Below are 25,090 nucleotides of genomic sequence, written 5' to 3' on the forward strand. Positions count from 1 at the left end.
AAACTTAAAATAACACTTGCTGGGAAAAACAACTATCCAGTTATACCCATTAAACATTATGATAAAACACACTCAATTGTATGTGACACTTTATAACCACAAACAATATTTTTTGGTGAAATACTTGTGAAAATATCTTTAACATTCTGGGTCAATTTTATGGTATTCAAAAATTCCTCAGTGTCTTAATTTCTATTTTAAACTTCAAGAGGCTCGGTCCACATTCAATCAATGATCACACTTTATAAACAGATCTATCAATAACCATTTTAGGGTTATTTACACCCAAATCTAATAGGCAATTTACAAAATGCATCTTCAATATCATCCCTTATCTCTAGGATCTTATATCCATCAACAAGCAATCAGTTCCCCCACTTATTGAAGATCAACACAAACTGTCAAGACAATACATCCTCCGACAAAACCACCTCCACCTTCTGAATGTCCACACCTGTTGAAGACACTGAACCCCTTGGACTAAACCAACACCATCACCAACAGCAGCAACCTCTCCCACTGCATCCCACCTCTCCTCACCAACTGCCAGCATCCTCGGAAGCCCTACAGAACACCCCCAATGGCACAAGCCACGTGCAGTAATTATCAATAATTCCAGACATTGTCAATAACCGTAGAGGCAGCCACAGACTCCACTAGCATCTCCGGAGTTCTGCCTGCTGGTATTGCCAAGCTTGCTCACTCGACTTGTTGATCAAGGGGGAGTGATCAGTGGAGTATCAGGGCCAATGATTGGCAGCAAGTCGCCAGGCCGCGTTTATCGCAGTGTAATCCGTGAAACCCTCAAACCAAACTGACGTGCACACACCATCAAACCGAATACTGGAGAACAGTCCTACGGTATAAATTGTTGAGGAAGAACCCAACTTGTACCTTGGAGTTTGTAGACTAACAACACAGACAAGGTGTCCTAATGTCGACGGGGTGTCTTAATGTCGACCAGTGTTGGGAGTTTGGAAACTTTGACGTGATGAGCCTTAGGATGTGGAATTACGCTACAACGACAGAACGGAGAGGAAACTTTGCTGTATGTATTTCAATCGTGTTACCTTTATATCATTGACTACCTCACACCTATCACCTATTTCATCCATGAGCTGAAAAGACACTTTTCTTACAAGATATCATTTTCTTTCACCTATGAACTATTCAACATTTTTTGTACTGATTATCCCATCATTCACATATTTCTGAGGTAATCTATGTATCGATTATTACCTTGTAAGATTCACTTCCATATTTCTTCTCATATCAAATCATGAAATAATCTCACATCACTAACAGATCATATTTAACACTAAAAGAGGAGGTTCTATGATGAACATGTTATTACAGTTATTTCTCAGACCTGCCAATTTTTAATGACATTTTTTGACTATCATTAGACAATATCATATTCCACAGTCATAATTGTAGTGTCATTTTAAACAGAAATATAAAACATTGCATACAAATAATTATCAAGTAGTTTTGTATGTAATGATCAGGTCGTCAGCATATTCTCATCATGTGGTCTTATCTTAGAAATAATTTCTTTTAGTTATAATGTATTATTTTTATAATTAAAGAAATTATGAAAAACATTTTTATGAGTTTGCACATTCTAGACATTCTGTGCCCAGACTCAGAAACTGATGTATTTAGCACTGAATGGTACTGCAAATCAATTGCTTGAGTGAGCCCCAAACGATGTCAATTTCAGTCTCGGGGATGTACATATCAGAGCATGTCATGAACAATCTGTCAATTTCCATTAATGATTGACATGTATGTCCTGGGTTTGCCTCTCATTGCAGCTTAACTGAGACAAAGTGCAAGTCAATTTCATTAAAAATGTCCGTAAGAAGGCAAATTGTGTTTATTGAAGGAACACTCCTTGTTCTTGAAAATTGTAAGTTTCATTAATTAATTGGAAAGGTGTGGTCCCATATGGTGTTAAAGCAGGGACATGTATGTAGCTGTCACGATATCAACATTGTCATCATTAATAACTGGCCTGGATATGTTCCCTGAATAAGACATGCTGTGAACAGGTTGCCGCAGTGCTGAAGAATTTTGTCAAACACATTCAATGAAGACCTGTTTTCAGTGCAAACCATGCACACTTTCAAAAACCACTAATTACAGTTCTCACATCCTTGAATAATTTTCAATTAAACACAATTTGTGTAAAATATAACCTATATTTAGATCTCTTTCATTGAAGATTATCAAATATTACGAATGAAAAATATTTCACTCTAAAATTTCAATAAATGCAATATAATCGTTATTCATAACTTTCTGCATGAACATATAGAAAAAATATTCAAAATTAAAGTTTGATTAGCAGTTATTGAAGACAGCATCCACAGAAGAAATGCTACAGTGAAATAAAATTCTTTTGTAAGTGATTGATCTTAAGTCCCATGAAACTCTCCCAACATCTCATGCGTACAGGTCATTTCATTTCATAGAGAGGAAAAGTTGGGGGTTGGGTAGAAAGTTGACATCAACATGAATCGACCTGATCAATAAACACACTGAGAGGCTGAGATCAAAGGGAAATAAACACCCTGAATATCCGATGAATACATAAGTGAACAAAGCAATATATGCCAGTGTGTCAGCTTTGCTTATAATCATTTCGAAATTATCCGTTTCGCATACGTCAGGCGTTCACACAACTTAATAACCGTCTTAGATGCAAGATCAAATTAGATCGCCCTGCTACATTCTGAGAGGGAACCTGCAGCACACACAGGTGAGATGATATTAAGAACAACACCTTGTACGCAGCAAATGTTATCAATGGCTTGAGAAAATGATTCGCTTAAATTAACAGCTCTATTACTTGATAACATGTTTCATTATAACTCATTCCAGAAAAAGCCATTCCCAAAACATATTTCTCCCACTGTGCAAACTCATTAAAACATCTGCATCATTAAATCTGTCAATTTATGAAAATGAAACATGCTTAAAAAAAAGTGAAACCCTGAACAACGTGTTATAAAGATCAATCCAAACGGAAAACAGTGTCAATCAATCAAGGTTTGATTTCAAAGAAAGCAAAATCTATTGAATTTCCAGTTGAATTTTCATTAAAGAAAACCCAACATTCCAAAGAGCGTCATCTGAAGCTTCGAGATTTCTGGATATAAAACAAGGAGTAATTAAAAGCTCATAAAGATTTGGGCTACTGCAAGGAGCCTAAATCCACTGGATGCAATGACAGAGGCTCGCATAGCCTTACACTGTATACTCTATGTTGTTATTGTTGTGATATAGACGCACGTGAATAGCGCTACAGGTCTCTCTCATAGCCTGAAAGGGGCCACTGTGTTGGAAGCCGCTCATCAGCTTGTACGAGATTCTACAGCTCAGTTCTGTTAGCCGCTGACTGTCTTAGGCATGCCTTGAGAACATATTACACACTGTTAGTGATAGATCAACTGGAAAGTAATTATTTTTTTGAAACTTGAATAAAGAATATGCTTTGAGAAAATTCACAATTCAATGAAGGCATTTGATTGTAATCACCGTTTTGTAAGGCTAAAGACATTAAGGTGTCAAATGTCGGGAAATTAGAGACAGAATTCTTTTGAAAGATATATATATCCTTTCTGATGTTTCAGATTTCATTCTATTTCAAACATAATAAATGAATAAATATTGCTTTACGCCGCTCAAGTTATTTCAGGTAGAAGTTAGAAAATATTTAAAATATCAAATAAGATTTAAACAAGGCTCTTCTGTGTCGGCAATTTGTCTTAAATAGAATTTCAGTGTAAAAAATCTCAACCTTAACATGAAAGAGCAACATTGAAATATTTATATAATACCTAAAAATATTCTCCAAGATCGAGTTCCGATCCATACAGATATGCAATTATTGAAAAACATTCAAGTAGGCATAGTTAATAAAAACAGAAAACTCCCACCTTCAGGATCAAGTGAGATATGCATAGGTCTTATGTGGGCAGAGTATCATTACACAAAGGAAACATATAAACTTTTAAAAGAATACTTTCCTGATCTGATGCATTACAAAACATCAAAAGTCCAACTAACAAAGTATATATGGCATTCAACAAAACTCTTCAAAGGGTAAGTGCCATTTGTCAATCTATACATATATGTTCAAATCTGTAATTTCATATTACAATTGGGGGCACGGGTGGCCCAGTCGTCTAAGGCGCCGCAATTCACTGTGCAGCACCATACCCATGCTCGTGGGTTTCACCGAAGTGGTAAACCTCTGAGACCTGCATCACTTTGGGCTCTCCTCCCACATGAAGCTGACACGCTATGATGTAACTGGAATACTGATAAAATCGGCGTTAAACCACACTCACTCACTCATATTACAACTAACATGGATTTCCTTGAGAAAATAAAACTGAATATCAGCTGAGCAACATTTTTCTAAGTCCTCTAGATTTCTCAAAAGTTTTCAAGTTTCCACGTTGGAAAGAGTTACAAATCTCATGATAGCTTGAAAACTGACTGAAATTATGTTAGAGTTGTTTTCCTGAATTGTGTTTCTTTCCATGTGTGGCAGTGAACAGTGGTTTGTAATGTGTTTAAGGGAGAGTTTGGTTGTTATTTTTTGTCCTTTAGGAGATAAACATACCATGTGTTCAATGTAGAGGTGGGTTACCAGTAGATTTAAAAAGGCTTCTTAATTTTGGACTGACAAGCGGCGCAAGGTTTCAAATTAGAATTTAGTGGACCTCTTCCGTGGTCTAGTGGATGAGCGTCTGTCCGGAGAGTGGAAGGGGTTTGATCCCCGGCCGTGTCATACCAACAGACTTTAAAAGATGGTATTATTTGTTACCCTGTCTGGCGCTCGGCATTAAGGGGCTAAAAGTCAGCTTGGAGTCAGTATACTGTGTCTGAGTGCTGAGTGGGGTATTCATGTTAAACCGTGGCATATGGTATCCAGTGAGCTAGCACTATAAATCAGCATCAGTCCGGACTAGAACAAGCAGCCACACACACACACGTGCATGCACGTCGCTATATAAGTGCAATAATCTTGGACATGACATTAAACCCAATTTCACCTCACCTCACCTTAAATTTAGTGCATCAATTTTGCAGGACATTACATTGAACAGAGGTATGGTGCTAACAGACCTTGAATCATATTCAGGCGAATCTGTGAAACAAACCCAGGTTTAGAGTTCTAGATTCGGTAAAGGGGCATAACTCTGTACAGATGGCGCCCACAACACATATTACGAACACCTGGTATCCCAGGTGTCATTCACACTGACACAATGTGGAATTGCAGATGTCTTACTCCTATCATTTCATAAACAGTTAGGAAAGGAAATAGAAATATCTTCAAAGGTCTCTTGTAAACAAGATGGCTGTGTTACTCCAGCTAACTTCATTTTATTAGATGTGGAAAGAGGTTATTTCTATACAAACAGTGAGTGGGCTAGGTTACCATTGCTTACATCACAGCATGTAGCTTATTCGGGGAGGAATCAAATGTGACACATGGTCTAACGTACAAAGTGAGTGAGTGAGTTGGGTTTAACACCGCTTTTAACAGTATTCCAGTTATATCACGGCGTGTCAGCTTAATGTGGGAGGAAAGCCCAAAGTGATGCAGGTCTCAGACGTTTACCACTTCGGTGAAACCCACGAGAACGGGTATGGTGCTGACAAACCTAGAAACATAATCGAGGTGAACCGGGATTCGAACCCACAATCGTAGATTTCTGGCATGCCCAAGGGATGCAACTCAGCACAGCAAATCGTGGCGCCTAAGACGACTGGGCCAGCCGTGCCCCCCTAACGTACAAAGCAAATGTAATGGTCACAAATGAGCTGAAGCTAAGCAAGGTTGGTTGCGCTGAGTTGGTGGATGGGTGACCAGTTTGACTCCTGAGAGACTCTTGGGCTTCGGTCCTGCCCCACACTGAAGCACATGAAGCACATGAAGCACAAGCCTCCTTAGGCACGTGACTTTGTTCGAAGTATGCCTCTGTTCACCCAGCAGTGAATGGGTACCTGGTAGGATGAGATGATATTGTGACGGTTGACCTTCTAGCACCTCACAGGCAGTCTGGGGGGTATGCCCCCCAGGAGGCTGAGAATGAAAATTCATCGCACACTGACTGGGGTAATAAAGTAGAACTTTGAGCATGCTTCGTGTAAAATCTGTGCCCCCTTATACGAAATCTGTGCCTCCATGTGTAGAATCTCTCTCATGATGTGGAATCTGCACCCCTAAAATAGAAACTTTGCCCCCTTAGATGGTATCTGAACCTCAATGTATTGAATATTGAGTTTGTGCTTCCAAATAGAATTTGTGCCCCTTAAATGGAATCTGTGCCTCATACATAGAATCTGTTCCTCCTTATATGGAATCTGCATCCCTTAAATAAAATTTGAGCCCCTTAAATGGAATCTGTGCCCCCTTATACGAAATCTACACCCCCGTGTATATGGACAAAAAATAAACAAGACGTCATCTTCACCTCTGCTCATGCTCTGTGCTCTCCGACATTTTTTTTTCTTCAGTGATGAACCAGTATGCATGATGGTATTCATAAATTTCTTCTTTTCTCTCCACCTGACTAATCTGCAAGCCAGATTCAGTTTTAAAACCCCTCAAGAACTGACATTTAAAGAAGAGTGAATCCAGTATCTGTTTTAGACGGCACCTTTAATCCATGCAAACACCAGATGCCAAAGCATTTTAACTTTTTAAGCTGCTATTAACATTTTTAGCATGTCATATTACTTGTGTTGATAGTAACTTTTAACAACATCTCATGCCTAAAGAGACATGGTGTCAAACCATAATAGATTTTATAATGGCAGTATTAGGAGCGTATAATTAAATCACACTTGTTTATTCAGTGACTTCCAACTACATATGACTCAAGGTAATTCCAATTACAATCCGATCTTAAACTAAATGTTAATCCCAATAGATGTTGAGGCGGCATATGCATTTCAAATGACTGCAATCATGTGAAAAGAAGTCTACTTAGCATGGCGGCAACTTACTCAAAGCCTATTCCATAAACGGTGTATGGATTTCTTCAAAATGTTGCCGTACAGGTGAAGTCTGTGTTTCAAATAAAGTAAAAGAGAACGAAATTAGAGTAAAGCCATGAATCAACGAGCATCGCTCCAAACAGGTATCATCTCATCTCTGAAATGAAAATATTTTACAGAATTTTGGTTTGCTAAATTATCTTAATAAAATATAATAAAAAGGAGCCCGGAGACTCTCTTTATTGACACTGCTGTAATCTAGACTTGCCAACTGTTACAGACTGTATTGGATATATTTGTTTCAGGGTCTGTATGAACAGGGTTAGAAATTGTTATTCAGGTTGTCTAGTCTGTAAAAGTGATGTGCTCCAGAGTCGCCATCTACTTTATGGTAAAAGTGGTAGTCCACAAGGAAATGTCAGTAGTCCTGCTACAGAGTTGCCATCTACTTTATGGTAAAAGTGGTAGTCTACAAGGAAATGTCAGTAGTCCTGCTACAGAGTTGCCATCTACTTTATGGTAAAAGTGGTAGTCTACAAGGAAATGACAGTAGTCCTGCTACAGAGTCGCCATCTACCATATGGTAAAAGTGGTAGTCTACAAGGAAATATCAGTAGTCCTGCTACAGAGTCGCCATCTACCGTATGGTAAAAGTGGTAGTCCACAAGGAAATATCAGTAGCCCTTCCTGGATTTTTCGGACTAACAGACATATGTTATTTTTCAACCCTGGTTAAAGGATTTGCTTTGATGGAATGTGTCAGACCTTTTCACCTAACTTGCCGTGACAACTTGACTTTGGCCATCATCACAGAAAGCTTATTCTTCCCCCAGAAATCTGACCTTGTCATACCAAGAGACGTTAACATATGGTACTTGTTGTTACCCTGCCTTGCATTCAGCTTTAAGGGGCTAAAACAAGGACTGGTCGGCCCTGGGTTAGTATAATATGTCAAAGAAGGGTATCCATGTTAAACTGCAGCATATATCTTAGAGGATAGCACTATAAAACTGGCATTAGTCCAGGCTAGTACAAGCAGCCACACACGTGCATGCAAGTTGCTATATAATGCAATAATCTTGAACACGTCAAACTCCATTTTACCTCGCTTCCCTGAGAAAATCACAATCCTTAGTAAAGACAATAGTTGCTGAAATACCTAATGTTTCGCTAAAACAATGACTTAAATGCCAACCTTCTTGCAACATCCCAGATTCTCACTGATCCATTTATACAATTTTCACTGTTTTGACTTTTACGCCCAATGGAATCTATTTGAACAGATAGTCAAGACTGTTATTCTCTGGCATTGACGTTTTATATTTCCTGAAAACAAAAACTAATTCTTCCACTGTCTTACGATGTTGCCAGTATTATTATAGTTTGTGAGTAGATGCGGTTCTATGCTGTGACATAACTGCAGCAGGAGGCTTGGGTAGCAGAGGATGCTAATAGAAAAATCAATTGATGGCCTCCTTACTTTCTTGTTCCCAGATGTGTCACCAACAAGAATACTCTCAACATTTAAAGATATAATGTCAACATTTAAAGATATAATGTCAACGCCAGAGAACAAATGTCGTGAAACAATGCAAAAAAAGTTGTAATTTCATGTCATATTACAATCAAATCTTGAGACAGTAATAACAAAGTCACATTATTAATAGAAACTATATACATTTCATAAGAACCCAATGTCAATTAAATGTCAGAAAAAAATAAATGAATATTTTCTGCTCAGTCAGCATTAATGGTAAATGAGATTCGGTTTAGTAAACAGCCTTGACTAAAGCCTGTCACTGTCATTAAATATAAAACATCGATGCCGGAGAATCATTCTCGATTATCCAACAAAACGGCGTATAGAGCAAAATAGCTGTGAAAACTATATGAATGGATCTATAAAAATCATGTGTTCGCGAAACGAGTAAACATGCCCTGACCTGCTGGCTAATACCCCACTCACACAATCTGCAGAAAACATAGTCATGAAATAGCCACCCAATTGACATTCTGCCTCTTACAAGATATTGAAGACCTGTTCTATCACAGACCTCGGGGCTTGTCAAAGTAAGTAAGGCTGGGACGAGTAACCCGGGTACTCGGGTCGGGTGGGTACTGAGTGGGACCCAGGTACCCACAGGATTACCCGGACCCATGGTTTCTCATGTGATTATATTTTTTAATGGCCAAAATTATCCAGAACACTATGGTTACACTATAAGTGACAAATGTTCACATTTCTTTCTGACTATGTACAGATTCCTTCTGATTTTATATTTTTGCATAAAGATAAAACTTCAGTCAACTTCAGTGTATGCATGACCAGATTGGTCTAAATACATTTCGACAGGAGTACGGTCAAACGTTTCCCACTCAGACATTTTGTCCCTATCTCTTGAGACCTACAGCGGGTACCCGGGTTAGGTAATAGGTGTTGGGTACCCGGGTAATAAATTGGGACTCGTCCCAGCCATAGAAGTAAGTATAGAAATCTGACATGGATTATCCCCGTGCTGCTGCATGATTTCATGGGCACAATGTTGGCAGCTCGGATTGGGATGAATGACGGTTAACGACACTGTGAAACCAATTCACTCCCTCTTTATTGAGGAATAATTGCCTCGCTGGGTCGGTTTGCCCTGTTGTGATAAAATACATCCAGCTTTGTACTCTGTGAATATAGATATAGCGATTGATTGCAGGACTGACAAAACAGTTGCTGATTCCCTAGCTGTGGTAATTGTATTTGTTGTGGTTATCAATAGTGCATGTATATATATAGTGCTAGTTTCAGCCCTCAGACCTTGTCATGTCAGTTCACTTTCACAAATCCTTAGGGGGCACGGGTGGCCAAGTCGTCTAAGGCGCCGCGATTCGCTGTGCAGAGTTGCGTCCCTTGGGCACGCCAGAAACCTATGATAGTGGGTTCAAATCCCAGTTCGCCCCGATTATGTTTCTAGGTTTGTCAGCACCATACCCATGCTTGTGGGTTTCACCCGAAGTGGTAAACGTCTGAGACCTGCATCACTTCGGGTTTTCCTCCCACATTAAGCAGACACGCCGCGATATAACTGGAATACTATTAAAAGCGGCGTTAAACCCAACTCACACACACTCACAAACCCCTAAAAACAAACTTAACATGAAGAGAGGACTGAAACCAATTAAGGTGGCACATGGTCCTCAACTGCCCACAGGTCACTGTTGGTCGCAGAGCATAGTTCCATGGCTGACCGTGTCCGGCAGCTTGGTTCCGTGAGAGGTTTCTGGGCTTTGATTCTGCCCCCAACACAAGCACACGTTACATGTGATGTCTCTTTTGGAAAGTGACTTTGTTCAAAATATATCTCTGTACCCACTGTAAATGGGTACCAGCAGGATGTATTGGTAATATAAGACTGTTGAACCTTTTGGCACCTAACAGGCAATTTGCCATAGTTGGCACTTTACTGGCAGCACCGTCTCCTCATCATATTAATATATAAGACCATATACAAAGTTTGTGGCTTCTATCACAAATTTACATTTCATAAAATCACGTTTGATGTCTTCATTCAATCTTCAACAATTCTGAACTTTTTAAATCTGTTATAGTCGGAATCAAACAATGGACAATGGAGATTTCTCATGGTTATGGATCAGGCTTTTGTCTCCTTGATTTGTGCAAACCCTGATTGTCCTCTTAAGGTTACACACAACCAAATGTTTTCCCATAGACTTCTATAGTAACGTTATAGCTTTTTAAAAAATAACTAGGCATTCAACAGCCATAACATTTACATATGTGCACAGTCTGGCCTTAAAGCTGCAATAAAAACACAAATTTTGGCTAGGTTACCCAGCTCCTTTTCCGAGTACAGGAAGCTGAACACACCAACCCCAGTTCCGCACCAAATATCACCTGCTTGAAAATATCTGTGCTCACATAAAGCACAAGTCATCTTGTTCAAAAAGTCAGCACCAAATATTGAAAAATATGGGCAGTTTTAATTACTGGATGGATGTGCATTTAAAAGACATAAAAATCTTACACAATATCATCCAATCACAGCCTGCATATGTCTCTTGATCTGTACTGAAGGCTCCCTACGAAAACCGCACTGTCACAACAAATGTCATCTGATATAAGAAAGGACACATAGGGAGTGAAGATGGAAGGAATTCAGTACATCGATATTTTCACACCGGACAAATGTTTTCAGCAGATTATGCTTCAAGCATCTATGAAAGCTCAAGGAATCTTAATACTCTTCAAATTGTCTTTCATGAATATGTTTTGCTTCTCCAAGTAGTCAGGATATTAGGTATTACCATCATCATCAGTAGCAACAGCAGCAGCAGCAAAACATTGTTCAAAATAATCTATCTTCACAAATAGAACTCCATAGGTTGTGCAACAATGAAAAAGGCATTGAGGACTGAGGTTATATTCATACAAGTTTTCACATTCCAAACTCCTTGGGAAGTATGCCAGTTGAGCTCTGTGGAAGCTAGACCCTGACATAGCTTTATAAAATCTATATACATTTAATACACCGTCACTTCAGCTGTGAATAATTTCTGCCAAATATAGTAATATCACAATGGACAGCTTTGAATATTCATGTCAGTAATTGCAGCTAAACACATTCTTTAGAAATTCCATGCAATTTACAATCGGCAATTTCATGTTGATTTCACCAAGTTGATACAAGTACTCAAACTAAACACTCTCCATGCTTTATAGCCCTCCTCTACCCATTAGGGTTCAACGGCATTGACAACAGATGTCACAAGTGATGACCACTGCTGCCTGCAACAAGACTTTCCCATATCAAACTTGTAGATCAGCTGTTGGCGACCTATTATTTTCCAGAGATTAATGACACAGATTAGGATCTTAAACAGCAAGCACTGCCATATCATTGGATCATTCGCCAGGCCCTGATTTCGGTGGAAGCCTGAAATCAATAACGGAGTCCAATATTTACACAGTTATCAAGATAAAACTCTCTCGTATTCTTTTAAGAGCCTCTTCGTTAAAACTTAATGCACAATAAATATACACAAGGTTTCTGATATGAGGGAATTCTGAACTGTTTCCCTGTTTTTCGGTTAATTGATGAAATAGGGTGACCACTGGTCAATACTAAATAAGCAGACAATTAAACCCCTACAATGACCAGGGATAGCCTTTGGCTTAATCAATAGCCAATGATAACGCTGTTGATTACAGCCAAATATCTAAAGCCGTGACACATGTTTCACACAAAGAGTAATTCCACCTCCAACGCTGCAGTCAAAAGTAATTAACCCACCAAAATATCCACATTGACATAATTAGAAATGTACGACACGAAATATGAAATTGACATATGTTTCTCGCCAAAATAATATCTGTCACAGGATTGAACGGTACAGAGATAAAACTATACAGTATCTGAAGCATTTACAAGGGTGGTTATTGGCCATTACTTCCAGCATTGTAGAAATGTACACAAACACAAAAGACAAGGTGTGACTTGTATGTGTGATTTGATGAAACTGGTGTCGTTATTGCTGTAGGGATGGGAGCCAGCTGTCAAGTAAATATTATTGGAAATCTGTCTTAAGATTCTGTTAGCACCAGCTGATCAGAACGAAGACTTAATCCAGGACGTCATTAGTTAAATGGAATCTCCCAATAACGTACTTGTCCACAATCACATAATCATTAGTGTGATTTCTTCAGTTTCACTGAGCCAGCGGGGCCAGAGTGGTCGTAGTGTTGGTTCATCAACCGGCTAAATTCCCTTCTTGAGTGCAACATGTGGCCATTCCTGGAATCTCCCATTGTGTTTTGTTTGTTTGTTTGTTTGTTTGTTTGTTGTTTAACACTGCAAAATATTCCAGCTATATGACGGTTGTCTTTAAGTTATCGCGTCTGGAGCAAACGATCTAGTGATTGACATCATGAGCATTGATCTACACAATTGGGATGCTATGACATGGGATCTGCAATCCACTGAGCCAGACCACCCATTCCATTTAGTCAACTCTTACGACCAGTATAGATTGCTGGAGACCTCTGCTATTTCCCACAATTCCCACCATACTCCCATCGTGATGTCATCGATCCCAATTGCGTGGACCAATGCTCATGATTTTAATAACTGGATTGTCTGGTCCAGACTCGGTTATTTACAGACCGCCGTCATATAGCTGGAATATTGCTGACTGCGGCGTTAAACAACAAACCAACCAACCAACCAACCCATCGTGATACTGCTGGAATATTGGTAAATCTCATTCAGGCAGGCCAGGCAGGATAACAACAAGTACCCTTTCTTCCTGCCTTTGGAACGAGGCTAGGGATTGAACCACCGACCTACCACTCACCGGGCAAACCAGAAATTAAGTATTTCTTGGTGATACTTTACTGACTTGGAAGGGAATGGGAACCGAGAATACACTGTTGGCCATGGTTTCTTAATATTTCTAGAAAATAGAAGGACATCGAGGAAACAGTCTTATCGATTATCCTTACCAGGGGAATTACGCACTGGTGCTCACAACACAAATCAAGGCAGTATATACCTGAAACAATAAACACAAAGCCCAGGGTTCATAAGCAATAATATTACACATGTGGGATAATGAATTTTCCAAACTGAACACGTATCCATAGCCATGTTGCTCTTGTACTCATCTTCTCTAGTCGCTCACATCGTGGTCAGTTAGTGCTTTAGAACAGCTGTTGAAGGTTTTATTGATTTTCTCTCAAACAACAAAAAGACATCAGGTTTTATCTTATGAAACAGGCATTGAGGGATCTCTTTGATTTCCCCAAACATTTCCCCCTTCACTTGAAGCAACTCTCGCTATTTATCATAGCCAAAGCATGGCCCGACCATCACACGCTTGTAATGACGAGCTTAGTTGTCATTAACGTCTTCCAGAGATCCCTTTTGTACCATCTTTAAGTGATTCCTCAGTAAGTATAACAACGATACACAAATTGCTTTTCCAGTGGGGTGTACTTTTGTGTGTTCTAGCTTGTCAGTAATGGTAGAAACAGGAAGGTAGCTCTAACATAGGCAATAAACTGCCCAGCAAACCAGCTGTATGTAACTGTTTACATGAGTGAGTTGGTTTTTATGCTACTTCTTGCAATATTCCATTAATACCACTCCAGGGGACACCCGAAATGTTTCACACACTGTACCAATGTGGGAATCGAAACGAGCCTTCAATACGATGAGAGAATGCTTTAATCACTGGACTACCCAACTGCCACTTACTGTACATGAAGTGAGTGAGTGAGTATGGTTTTACGCTGCTTTTAGCAATATTCCAGCAATATCACAGCCGGGGACACCAGAAATGGGCTTCACACATTGTACCCATGTTGGGAATCGAACCCGGGTCTTCGGCGTGACGAGCGAATGCTTTAACCACTCGGCTACCCAACCGCCCCTTTACATGAAGTGAGCATGTTAAAGCTTTATGCTGCTTTGGAAAGTATTTCAGTAATATCACATGGTCAGCTTAAAATCGAAGACAGACAAAAGTAATGCAGGTCTTAGTCGTTTTCATTATCGTAAATTCTGTGGAATTAGGATATATTTAATTAAAATAGTCATTTACTGAAAATCATCCTCTGGGCAGGTTTAGATAAATCCCAGAGTGCTGACAAACCAAAATCATAATCAGGATGAATCGGATCCTGGTACAGCTAAGGGAGGCAACTCTGTATTTCAAATTGTCATCCTTTAGGCCATGGGACCAAACATAATCCACTATATCAAGAAAATAAAGATAGGATATAAGGAAACCAATTTCGTTAAAACACAAAACAGTATTTGAAGGTGAAACAAAAATATTCACAATTTGAAGAAAGCTATCAATCAAGTGAGTGTGTTTCTTGTAGCTACGCTGCATCAAATTCACAAATTCAGAGCACGGACACCAAAAAAATTAATGTAAGGACATAAAATGGTGAGATAATTAACCAAGAAAGTTAACCATTCCCAAACTTGGACAAAGCCATTGCTGCCTTGTATTATAGTCCTACTGCTGTTCTATATCCAGCCTCTTCTCAGCCTCTTCGCAGCCTCTTCTCTTTCACCTCTCTCTATAGCAAATGTGAACTCACTTCCCTCTGTGATATACAACCTGATGACAAGCAAGTTTAAAATGGTGGAAAAAGCTGGAATAAATCTAAAAAAAAGATCCAGAATTTAATATATTTCCACCAATCCATAAACTGTGTTAACTTTGACCTGATGTTTCTAGGTGATACCTGTCCTCCAGTGCATCCTCATAAGTTAGACGCACGCTGAAAGCCAGAGTCTTATTCACAATACACATCAGCCTAAATCTTTCAGTCTCATATAGTCGGCTGTAACATCATTTCTGCACCTCATGAAAAGATTGGACTCTTTGGGGCGTTTTATTGCCCCCGAAATTCCATTGAGTCTCTGAAAGCAATTCCAAAACATATACTGGCCAGTTCCCTGGAGATGGAGCTGTCGTGGACATACCGAAATTAATTTCTGGAAGCATCAGTGTTAACAATAAGATTACTGCATTGAAGTTAATTCAAGCTTAAGACTTTTTCATCAGATCATCGTAACACTGAAAGATATAGTTTCCTAGTAAGATAACTGAAGCAAAAATACTTTTGTGACACTGCCTAAAAGCTCAGACGCTGAGTTTGAGAATTTGATTGTTCAATCACATGTATGGCCATTGACGATAATTCTCTTGTAAGCTCTTGAACAAAACATATTTTTTCATTCATGATTTGATTCATGATTTCCAAATTTTAATAATCTACCAAATATAACCAAAAAATCTTTAAGCTGCATCCAACTATATCAATTTTGATCAACAAACATCCCAAAATAAAGCTATAATTAAATCGTAATGGAAATTCCAAACTGACATTATGAACACAGAATTAATCAAAGTTACACAAGGAATGGATTTTTCTCATCAAATCTTCAAACATAACTAAAAGACAGCATCAGAATCCTATCCAGTCTTATAGTCCCACAATTTGGTTGGCAATGCTTCAAATCTCGGGTCAAGATGACAGTCCTGATTCACGTGGATCTTCTCCAGGAATACTGATAAGCTTATATATGACAATAGTTTCCTGCAAACACCAGATTGTCACACTCCTGCTCCCACTATCAAAGCAGGATCATTACATCCTGGTTTCGTGTCGAGGATTCAAAAAGGTCAATGTGTTTTTTCCTCATGTCGGGAAATCACTTTGAGAAATCAATAATAAACATGATCTCTCATTTGGGGGAACTGTGAAAGGTGTTTTTTGCAATCAGATTGTCTTCCCATGACAATATGTATGTTCTCGGGGGAATAGTATTTGAATTTTGTGCAAAGCGAAAAGAAAACAGATTTTATAATTTCCTGTATAGTCCATTGCTTTTTTTTAAAAATACATCAGTCAGGGAGTACCAGAAGAATAGAAAAGAAGGGATTGAATTAGTTATTGGGAAGACATCACCAAACTGAGTTACCTTACAACCTGCTCAGTATATATAGTCAAAGACAAAATAGTACACCTACTGAATACTGGATACATATCGGCCATGTATGTTTGATGCTTTTAATACTGCAGCAATGTGACTATATTTAAAATATGGAGAAGATGCTCAAAAATAATTACACTATTGCATTTGTATGATCTTATATGATTAAAGTTCAAAATTGAAAATCAAATAAGAGTATCATACCCTTTCCATATTCTATAGAAATCTCTGCTAAAAGCAGAGTCGATTGTACGATTCCGATTATATCATGAGCATTTGTTTATGAATCACTATCAAATAGTGATGATACCATGTGATAGCAAAAAGGTCAGCGTATCCTGCCCCTCCAGTGGCAACCATTACAAACACATGCAAAGGCAAGTCAATTGTGCACCTGAAAAAAACATGGGAACATATGGTACAAGTCAAAATAGGGAATTGCATCGGAAATCATTTTTGTCACTTGATGCATCAAATTTGGAAATGTCCTCCACATGTCTACAATTTACTGAGGCCTTGAATGTTGTAACCTTGATCAAACAACTAATGAGTAAGTGTCGTATGACGCTCTTTGAATTCTTGGTAGAAAGAGCATGCTCCATTGTATCTCAAAAGCTGTCAACGCCAAAGGATGGAGCTGCTGGAATATTGCTCAACATGAAGGGAATGGTGACTTTTGGAAAGCTGAAGTCATCCCTCTTGTCATACTGTTCTGTGAAGAGTGTTTTGTCACTCTGAATCTTTATACATAGATCTTCATATAAAACAGATGAGGCAGGCTCAATTAATCAATAAAGCAATTCATAAGGATCGAAAATTGGACATCAACATGAATATCATCATCATCATCATCATCATCATCATCATCATCATCAGCGACATCCATTGGGTCCTCATTTCATCAAACACACAGTATTTTTCACTTTGGAAACCAAAAATGACATTGACATTCAATAGCATTTGTTTCAAGTGGTAGGGGGGCAAGCCTCTAAAAACCCAGTTATTTTAGTTAGGAGGCTAAAAATGGAAGCTAAAAATTTAGAAATCATTCCTTTGTGCACATTCCTTACCAATATGTCGGAAGGTATTCAGTATTAGATCTCACCGTGGTGAGAAAACCTGTTTAAGAACAATACAGGTTGATTAAACAGTGTTAATAACATCATGTGCGAACGGAACTATTTTTTACGTCAGCCGATCGTTGGTAGCACTGTGCAATTGTCCTCAGTAATGTCTCCTCTACTCCTTTGTTTTTTTTTTGTTTATTTGTTGTTTAACGTCGCACTCAGCAATATTCCAGCTATATGACAACGGTCTGTAAATAATCGAGTCTGGACCAGACAATCCAGTGATTGACATCATGAGCATCAATCCACGCAATTGGGATCGATGACATCCATCAGCCAAGTCAGCAAGCCTGACCACCTGATCCTGTTAGTCACCTCTTATGACAAGCATATTCGCCTTTTATGACAAATATGGGTTGCTGAAGACCTTCCTCGACTCCTAAAAATGTCAACTTCCACATAAGTCCTGCTACCAAGGGATGAACAATAATCAAGTTCATACATGCAAGATACCGAAAGATAATTGACTGATTGATTTTGTGGTTGTTAGAACTGTATTTGTCCCTGTCTATACAAGATTTTTATGCACATAGGATGCAGCATCCTGGTCTGGTAAAGCTGGTAAACTATTTGATTCCATGTTTCGGCATGGCAACATGGACAATTTGAACTCATGACTGATACATATACAGTTGCTAGATTAGAATATTTATTTATTGTAAGTTAAAATGTTAGAAGCTTTAAAAAGAGGGATATCAAAGTTTCTAAGTCAATATGAGGCCAAAAGTATAACGACACAAACGGAAAAAAATCCCATCTCATTTTGATGAAAAATCCTATTTCACGTATTTGTAGAAGGAAGATCCTGACACACATTGTTTGGAAAGACAGTAACTTGTGTATCCTAAACATCAAAGGCAAGTCCATTTAATTCAAAAAGGAAACCAATGTTTTCAATTGTCATTTTATAAAAAAAGTATTTTTTATCCAAAATATCACGTCATTTCGAGAGTTGTTTAACCACAATGATATGAGAAAAACAATTAATGGTAGCAGTGACGCCAATGGAAAAGCAATTTTGGCTCTCAAGTTTGAATCAGATATTCCAACTGATTTAATGCACAGGAGTTTCCACCCCTGTCATCCAAGAGATAGTCTTCAGCAAGAAGACGCCAGCTGCAACAACCAAAATCCCATTCCAATCCCGACAAGGCCGTCTATTTCAAATGTTTATTGGAAATAGATTACGACCGACTCTGGTACTATTCATCGACATCAAGATGCATCTCTCACACTTGACAGGTATACAAGGTGTCTCTGATTGTATAAGCGACAATGCCGTTGTCTATTGCAGTCCTGCTTGAAATTGACGATTAGAGATGTCATGTATATATACAATGACAGAATGGATAGAATGGAGCATAGGGAACGATGAGGCTCCACCATAAGGTGTTACTCTCAAGGTGTCATTGATGTGTGTAATATCTCTATTGTCCATTACACCATCGGCTGAAATTGACGACTGTACATTTCACAGTGAATGGCAAACTTATTTTTAAGCATCACTGATACGAGACATTTTATACAGCAATGCTAGAAGTGGTCTTTGCCGAATGGTAATTGAGCCAATATCAAGAATGATTATCTGACAAGGTAACGAAAATGACAAGGGTCAATTACGAAATGTATTGCATTTGACATACAGATATCATTTCCTATATAATCCTATTCTATTGGGAGGCTATTTTGCAATATCAACTCAAGGTGTTATCAGTTCGCAACTGACAGGCTATCAACGGGTTACTGGAGTGTGTATATTTCAATCTGACATTTGCACTAATCTTTCCACTTCATTCATTATTCATATCTACATTTGCAAACATTTGCTCGAGTGTCCGATAAGTCTTTGAGTCACAAAACACAGAAAAAGACCCTGTAATGAAGATAAACATTTCTTTCACACATTCTCAGACAGAAAATTAACGTAAACAGCCATATTTATTTTGTATACTCAGATCCATAATCTGGATCTAAATATAAGTCCTGAATTAGCTTGACGACACAAAAACATGGAAAATTCACCAGCTGGAGATATTTTGTTACCAATTGTAAAGATGCACGTTTCATTTACAGATCTGAAAGTACACTTGACATCGTAAGATGTTTTGAGACACGATGGTCCAGTCTAGCAAGTGTACTGGGAGTACTCCATCATATTTTTGTCAATCAATAGTCTGGGATGGAAGTGTATTAAGTGCTGAGACAGGTCTCTCACCTTAATCAATGATTCATTAAGTTACAGATCCAAGCAGCGGATCCCATAACAAAGTGTCCATTATGAGCAGCCATTGTGGCTCCTCAATCAACATTTTGGTCACTTTGTTTTAGTTTGTTTGTTTATTAGTTGTTTAACACTGCACTCAGCAATGTTCCGTCCAGCAATCTGTAAATAATCGAGTCTGGACCCGACAATCTAATTCTTGACATCATGAGCATCAATTTATGCAATTGCATGCATCAACCAAGTCAGCAAGCCTGACCACCTGATCCCGTTAGTTGCCTCAAATGACAAGCATGGTTCGTTGAAGACCAATCCTAAACCGGATCTTCATGGGGGCATTTCGTTCAAAATAGGGGGAAACTTAGTTTACGTTATTGCCCTTGAATTCCTACAAACATATAACTGACCAAAAAAACAAAAATCTGAAGTAAAAGAGAGTCTAAAAAGTCGGTTATACTGTTGCATTTTACAGTTGAAAAGTATTATCTTCACCATCTTCTCCATTCGAATTTGCATCAGCATCATCAGAAACACTGACTGAATCAGTGTAAATACTGTATTTTTTAATTAAACATACCCTTCCAGTTTTGATTGGGATATTTGTATCTTTCCATTGTACACAAACTCAATTCTTATAATATGTAATGTGTATATTTCAAAGAAGAGAAGTATATTTCAGAAAGGAGATCTGTGAGTGAGTGAGTTGGGTTTAACGCCGCTTTTAACAGTATTCCAGTTATATCACAGCGTGTCAGCTTAATGTGGGAGGAAAGCCCAAAGTGATGCAGGTCTCAGACATTTACCACTTCGGTGAAACCCACGAGCACGGGTATGGTGCTGACAAACCTAGAAACATAATTGGGGCGAACTGGGCTTCGAACCCACAATCATAGGTTTCTGGTGTGCCCAAGGGACGCAACTCTGCACAGCGAATCGCGGCGCCTTAGACGACTGGGCCACCCGTGCCCCAGGAGATCTGTGAAGTATGGAGGTTCCAATTTAGCCCTGTCACTGATCAGTTCCTGTATTCTGACAAGTAATTAACTCAGAGGTGATGTGTTTTTTAATTATGCATGCTCAAACAGGAAATCCTCTGTATTTTCATTTCTGCAATTAGGTTGAACCTCCCTTCTAGACGAACCACATTGAACAAGGGTTATGACATTGTGATAACATTGTAAAAGTGTATCATAATGTTGTGGCAAGGTTTAAAGCTTTATGACACTGACATGGTAAGATTGTTATATAACAGTGTGACAACATTGTAAGAAAGTTATAACATCATAACAATGTTGTGGCAATGTCGTGACAGTGTCATAAATAGTTGTGGCAATGTTTAAATCTTTATAACACTGACATTGTAAGATTGTTATACTATATTGTGACAATGTTGTAAGAATGTTATATAACCTTTTGACCACATTGTAAGATTGTTATATAACAGTGTCATGACATTGCAAGAATGTTATATAACATTGTGACAACATTGTAAGAATGATATATAACAGTGACAACATTGTACAATTGTTTTATAACATTGTGATGACATTGTAAGATGACAACATTGTAAGATTGTTACATAACAATGAATACAACATTGTAAGATTGTTACATAACAATGAAGACAACAATGTAAGAATGTTACATTACAATATTGACAACATTGTAAGATTGTTACGTAACAATGATGACAACTTTGTAAGAATGTTATGTAACAATGATGACAACATTGTAAGAATGTTATGTAACAATGATGACAACATTGTAAGATTGTTATGTAACAATGATGACAACATTGTACGATTGTTACGTAACAATGATGACAACATTGTAAGATTGTTATGTAACAATGATGACAACATTGTAAGATTTTTATGTAACAATGATGCCAACATTGTAAGATTTTTATGTAACAATGATGACAACATTGTAAGATTTTTATGTAACAATTATCCAACATTGTAAGATTTTGATGTAACAATGATGACAACATTGTAAGAATGTGTGTATGTACAAACATCATGTTGTGGAAACTGTTATAACATTTTGATAGGAATATGAAAATGTCATAACATTGCAAAAAACATCATAGCTTCATGGCATGATGATGTAAGAAGACTGTTATAAATTGTGTCAGTGTCCTGGCAATGTTGTCCCAACAGGTTGTATTCCCTGAGAGTTATTGACCCTGATTATCTATACCGTTTTCATTTGTACATCCTCCCACTCATCCATTCTGTACTGTCTAGTAACAGGGGCACCTCTGAAGCTTCATCAAGGAGAATAATTAAATGGCCTGCATCTTGGTTTGATGCTTGCATCTTGGTTTTGACGCTTGCATCAGATTATGCAGGCCATCTTTCAATATTTGAGCCTACGGGATTACATCTCAGTATGGGAGGGATTATTAAGTTTTTATCTGATATTTTGGACAAGACATTTCCAACAACTTTGAGGATCCTCGAAAAGCATGTTGCCCTACGGTTTCAGCCACAAATATCTTCAAGGTTCTTACACATAATCTTTTCAAAATCCATTTAACATGGAGATGATAAGACAGCTGGATAGCTCCAAGCAATACTGTCCATTGAAATGTAGAATGTCAAGGTCATTGCCGGAAAAGCAAAATGACGACTCCCTGAAACCGAACAAGTCAGTACAGTTTAAAACTGTTATCATTTACCAACTCAATATGGTGGGATTTACAAAACACAAATCAGTAATTCTTTCTTATATTATAAACTTCAGTAAGAAAGACTGGGCTTTCTAAGTTGAAAAAAGTGATATTTTCATTGCAGTGAACAGAACACTTGATATTTCACTGCAGTGAACAGAACACTTGATAATTCACTGCAGTGAATGTAACCCTTTGACAGAACTATTGTCATCCAAGCGTTACCTCCCTGCAAATTGTCTCCCTTTATCGAAAAAGACTGGCCCCTACACAAACTGTTGACTTTCTTTTTATGTTAGTTTTATGAGAATTTACATTTCAAGGTTTTACAGTTATAATGAAAATAATTAATTTGCCGGTAGATAACTACACATAAAGTATATAATAAATAGAATATTCCATGTGTCTCGTGAAATATCATGTTTCTCTCATCTCATGATGTAAGAGGGGGAGAGAGAAGCATAATATTTCACACGACGCATGAAATATCCTCTATAAATGCCCCTATGGACAAAATATGCAACATCCTCAAAGACAGTGGAGACACACACATTAAAAGATAGAGGATTAAAATGGCAAGAACTTCTATATCCACCTCTTTTTGTATCACTTACAAAAATGTGTACAATTAACATCCTCTTCCTTGCTACACTGGTGGGTGGATCTGTCTCAATGTATCCCCTCCCAGCTGCAGCAGCCACAGCCAACTGATAGGCAAGATCAACAGAAGGACAGCGAGACATGTTTTCCTCTACATCAACAAACTGGCAGACATATTTTCCTCTACATCAACAAACTGGCAGACATATTTTCCTCCACATCAACAAACTGGCAGACATATTTTCCTCTACATCAACAAACTGGCAGACATATTTTCCTCTACATCAACAAACTGGCAGACATATTTTCCTCTACATCAACAAACTGGCAGACATATTTTCCTCTACATCAACAAACTGGCAGACATATTTTCCTCTACATCAACAAACTGGCAGACATATTTTCCTCCACATCAACAAACTGGCAGACATATTTTCCTCTACATCAACAAACTGGCAGACATATTTTCCTCTACATCAACAAACTGGCAGACATATTTTCCTCTACATCAACAAACTGGCAGACATATTTTCCTCTACATCAACAAACTGGCAGACATATTTTCCTCCACATCAACAAACTGGCAGACATATTTTTGATTATTTCTTGCAACATAAACAATTTGATGTGCAGAATTACAATTACAATTCGTGGGTTTCACTGAAGTGGTAAATGTCTAAGACCTGCATCACTTCGGGCTTTCCCCCCACATTAAGCTGACACGCCATGATATAACTGGAATACTGTTAAAAGCGGCGTTAAACCCAACTCACTCATGGATGGTAGGGTAGGCTAGTTGTTTAAGTGTTTGCTCTTCACGGCGAAGGCTGAGGGTTCAGTTCCTCTCATGTACAATGTGTGATACCCATTTCTGTGTCTACCAGTGAGATATTGCTGGATTGCAAACATCATGAAACACCTGGTATCATCCCTATCTGTTAGTGATTCATTAACACATACTCGTGATAAAGTCAGAATCGTACAATGGACTCTGCCTTAAGCAGAGATTTCTTATGATATGGAGATGTATTTTGTTGTTTTTATTAACATGGAAAGGAACACAATCCTCCTCCATCATCAACCTCTATTCTTCCTTGACCATCAATTTCCTCTCTATCCTACATCATGTTGAACCCATTCTTTCACTGACAGGAGCTATGCATTCTTCCCTAAGAACCTAGCCTCATCTTCGAGTCAACATCCAGACACAGCCTCAACCAACTAAATAGAGATGTAAACCATTCCCAAACCAGGCACCCTCCCTGAAAACAACCATCAACTTCAGCCTCCCCCTCAATCTCCAGGCACTTTCTCTTCCTCTCAAATCAAGCATCTGACAGGTGCCCTTCACAGTCCAACTCCAGCATGTAAGCTAAGCATGTTGATCAGCATGTCACTCCCTACATGCCACAACATGGATGGAAGATGATTATCAGTCTGTGGTAGTGCTCTCAAGGAGGCAGTCTCCACACAAGGACGAAGAGAGCAGGAATGTTACAAACTGGCATCAGCTCGAGACCTAGTGGTCTTCATATCTGTCTAACATCAGAATCCCAGCAAAGGAGGATAGCCATCTTTCAAACTCTCCTCCCTTGATGATGAGGAAATATCCCATCTTAATTTGAGCAGAAAATTGAAATGGGACAATTACATCCCACTCATTTGAGCCTTGCAACCTTGACAAGGCGAAAATTACATCCTTGACGGTGAAACATGTTTGTTGATGTTCATATATTGCATGTTTCATAGAGCCGAAAGCTAAGTGTTGTCTGAAACTGTCAAATTTACATGTGGAGACAATCAGGTTCATCTTTTGTTCAGAATAATTGGCTCTTGGTTGTCAAGTTATGAGTACCGAATCGATATTGATACCAATCTTTGGGACACAGCAGACAGAAATCTAGAGCCTAAGAAGCCCCATTTCAAG

The 25,090-nt window shown here is 38.4% G+C and overlaps 1 protein-coding gene across 1 annotated transcript in view; it reads left to right on the plus strand.

Moving 5' to 3' along the window:
- Positions 1–657: 657 nt before the first annotated feature.
- The window catches only part of LOC124144878 (G-protein coupled receptor dmsr-1-like), an 87,071-nt gene continuing 62,638 nt past the window's right edge, over positions 658–25,090 (plus strand). Inside the window, exon 1 of the mRNA XM_046514487.2 lies at positions 658–1,048. The gene's annotated coding sequence lies outside the window, so the exon portion shown is untranslated. The remainder of the gene's footprint in view (positions 1,049–25,090) is intronic.

Source organism: Haliotis rufescens, unplaced genomic scaffold (assembly GCF_023055435.1).
Source record: "Haliotis rufescens isolate VD_foot unplaced genomic scaffold, xgHalRufe1.0.p SCAF_16, whole genome shotgun sequence".
In the NCBI taxonomy this organism is placed as follows: Eukaryota; Metazoa; Mollusca; class Gastropoda; order Lepetellida; family Haliotidae; genus Haliotis; species Haliotis rufescens.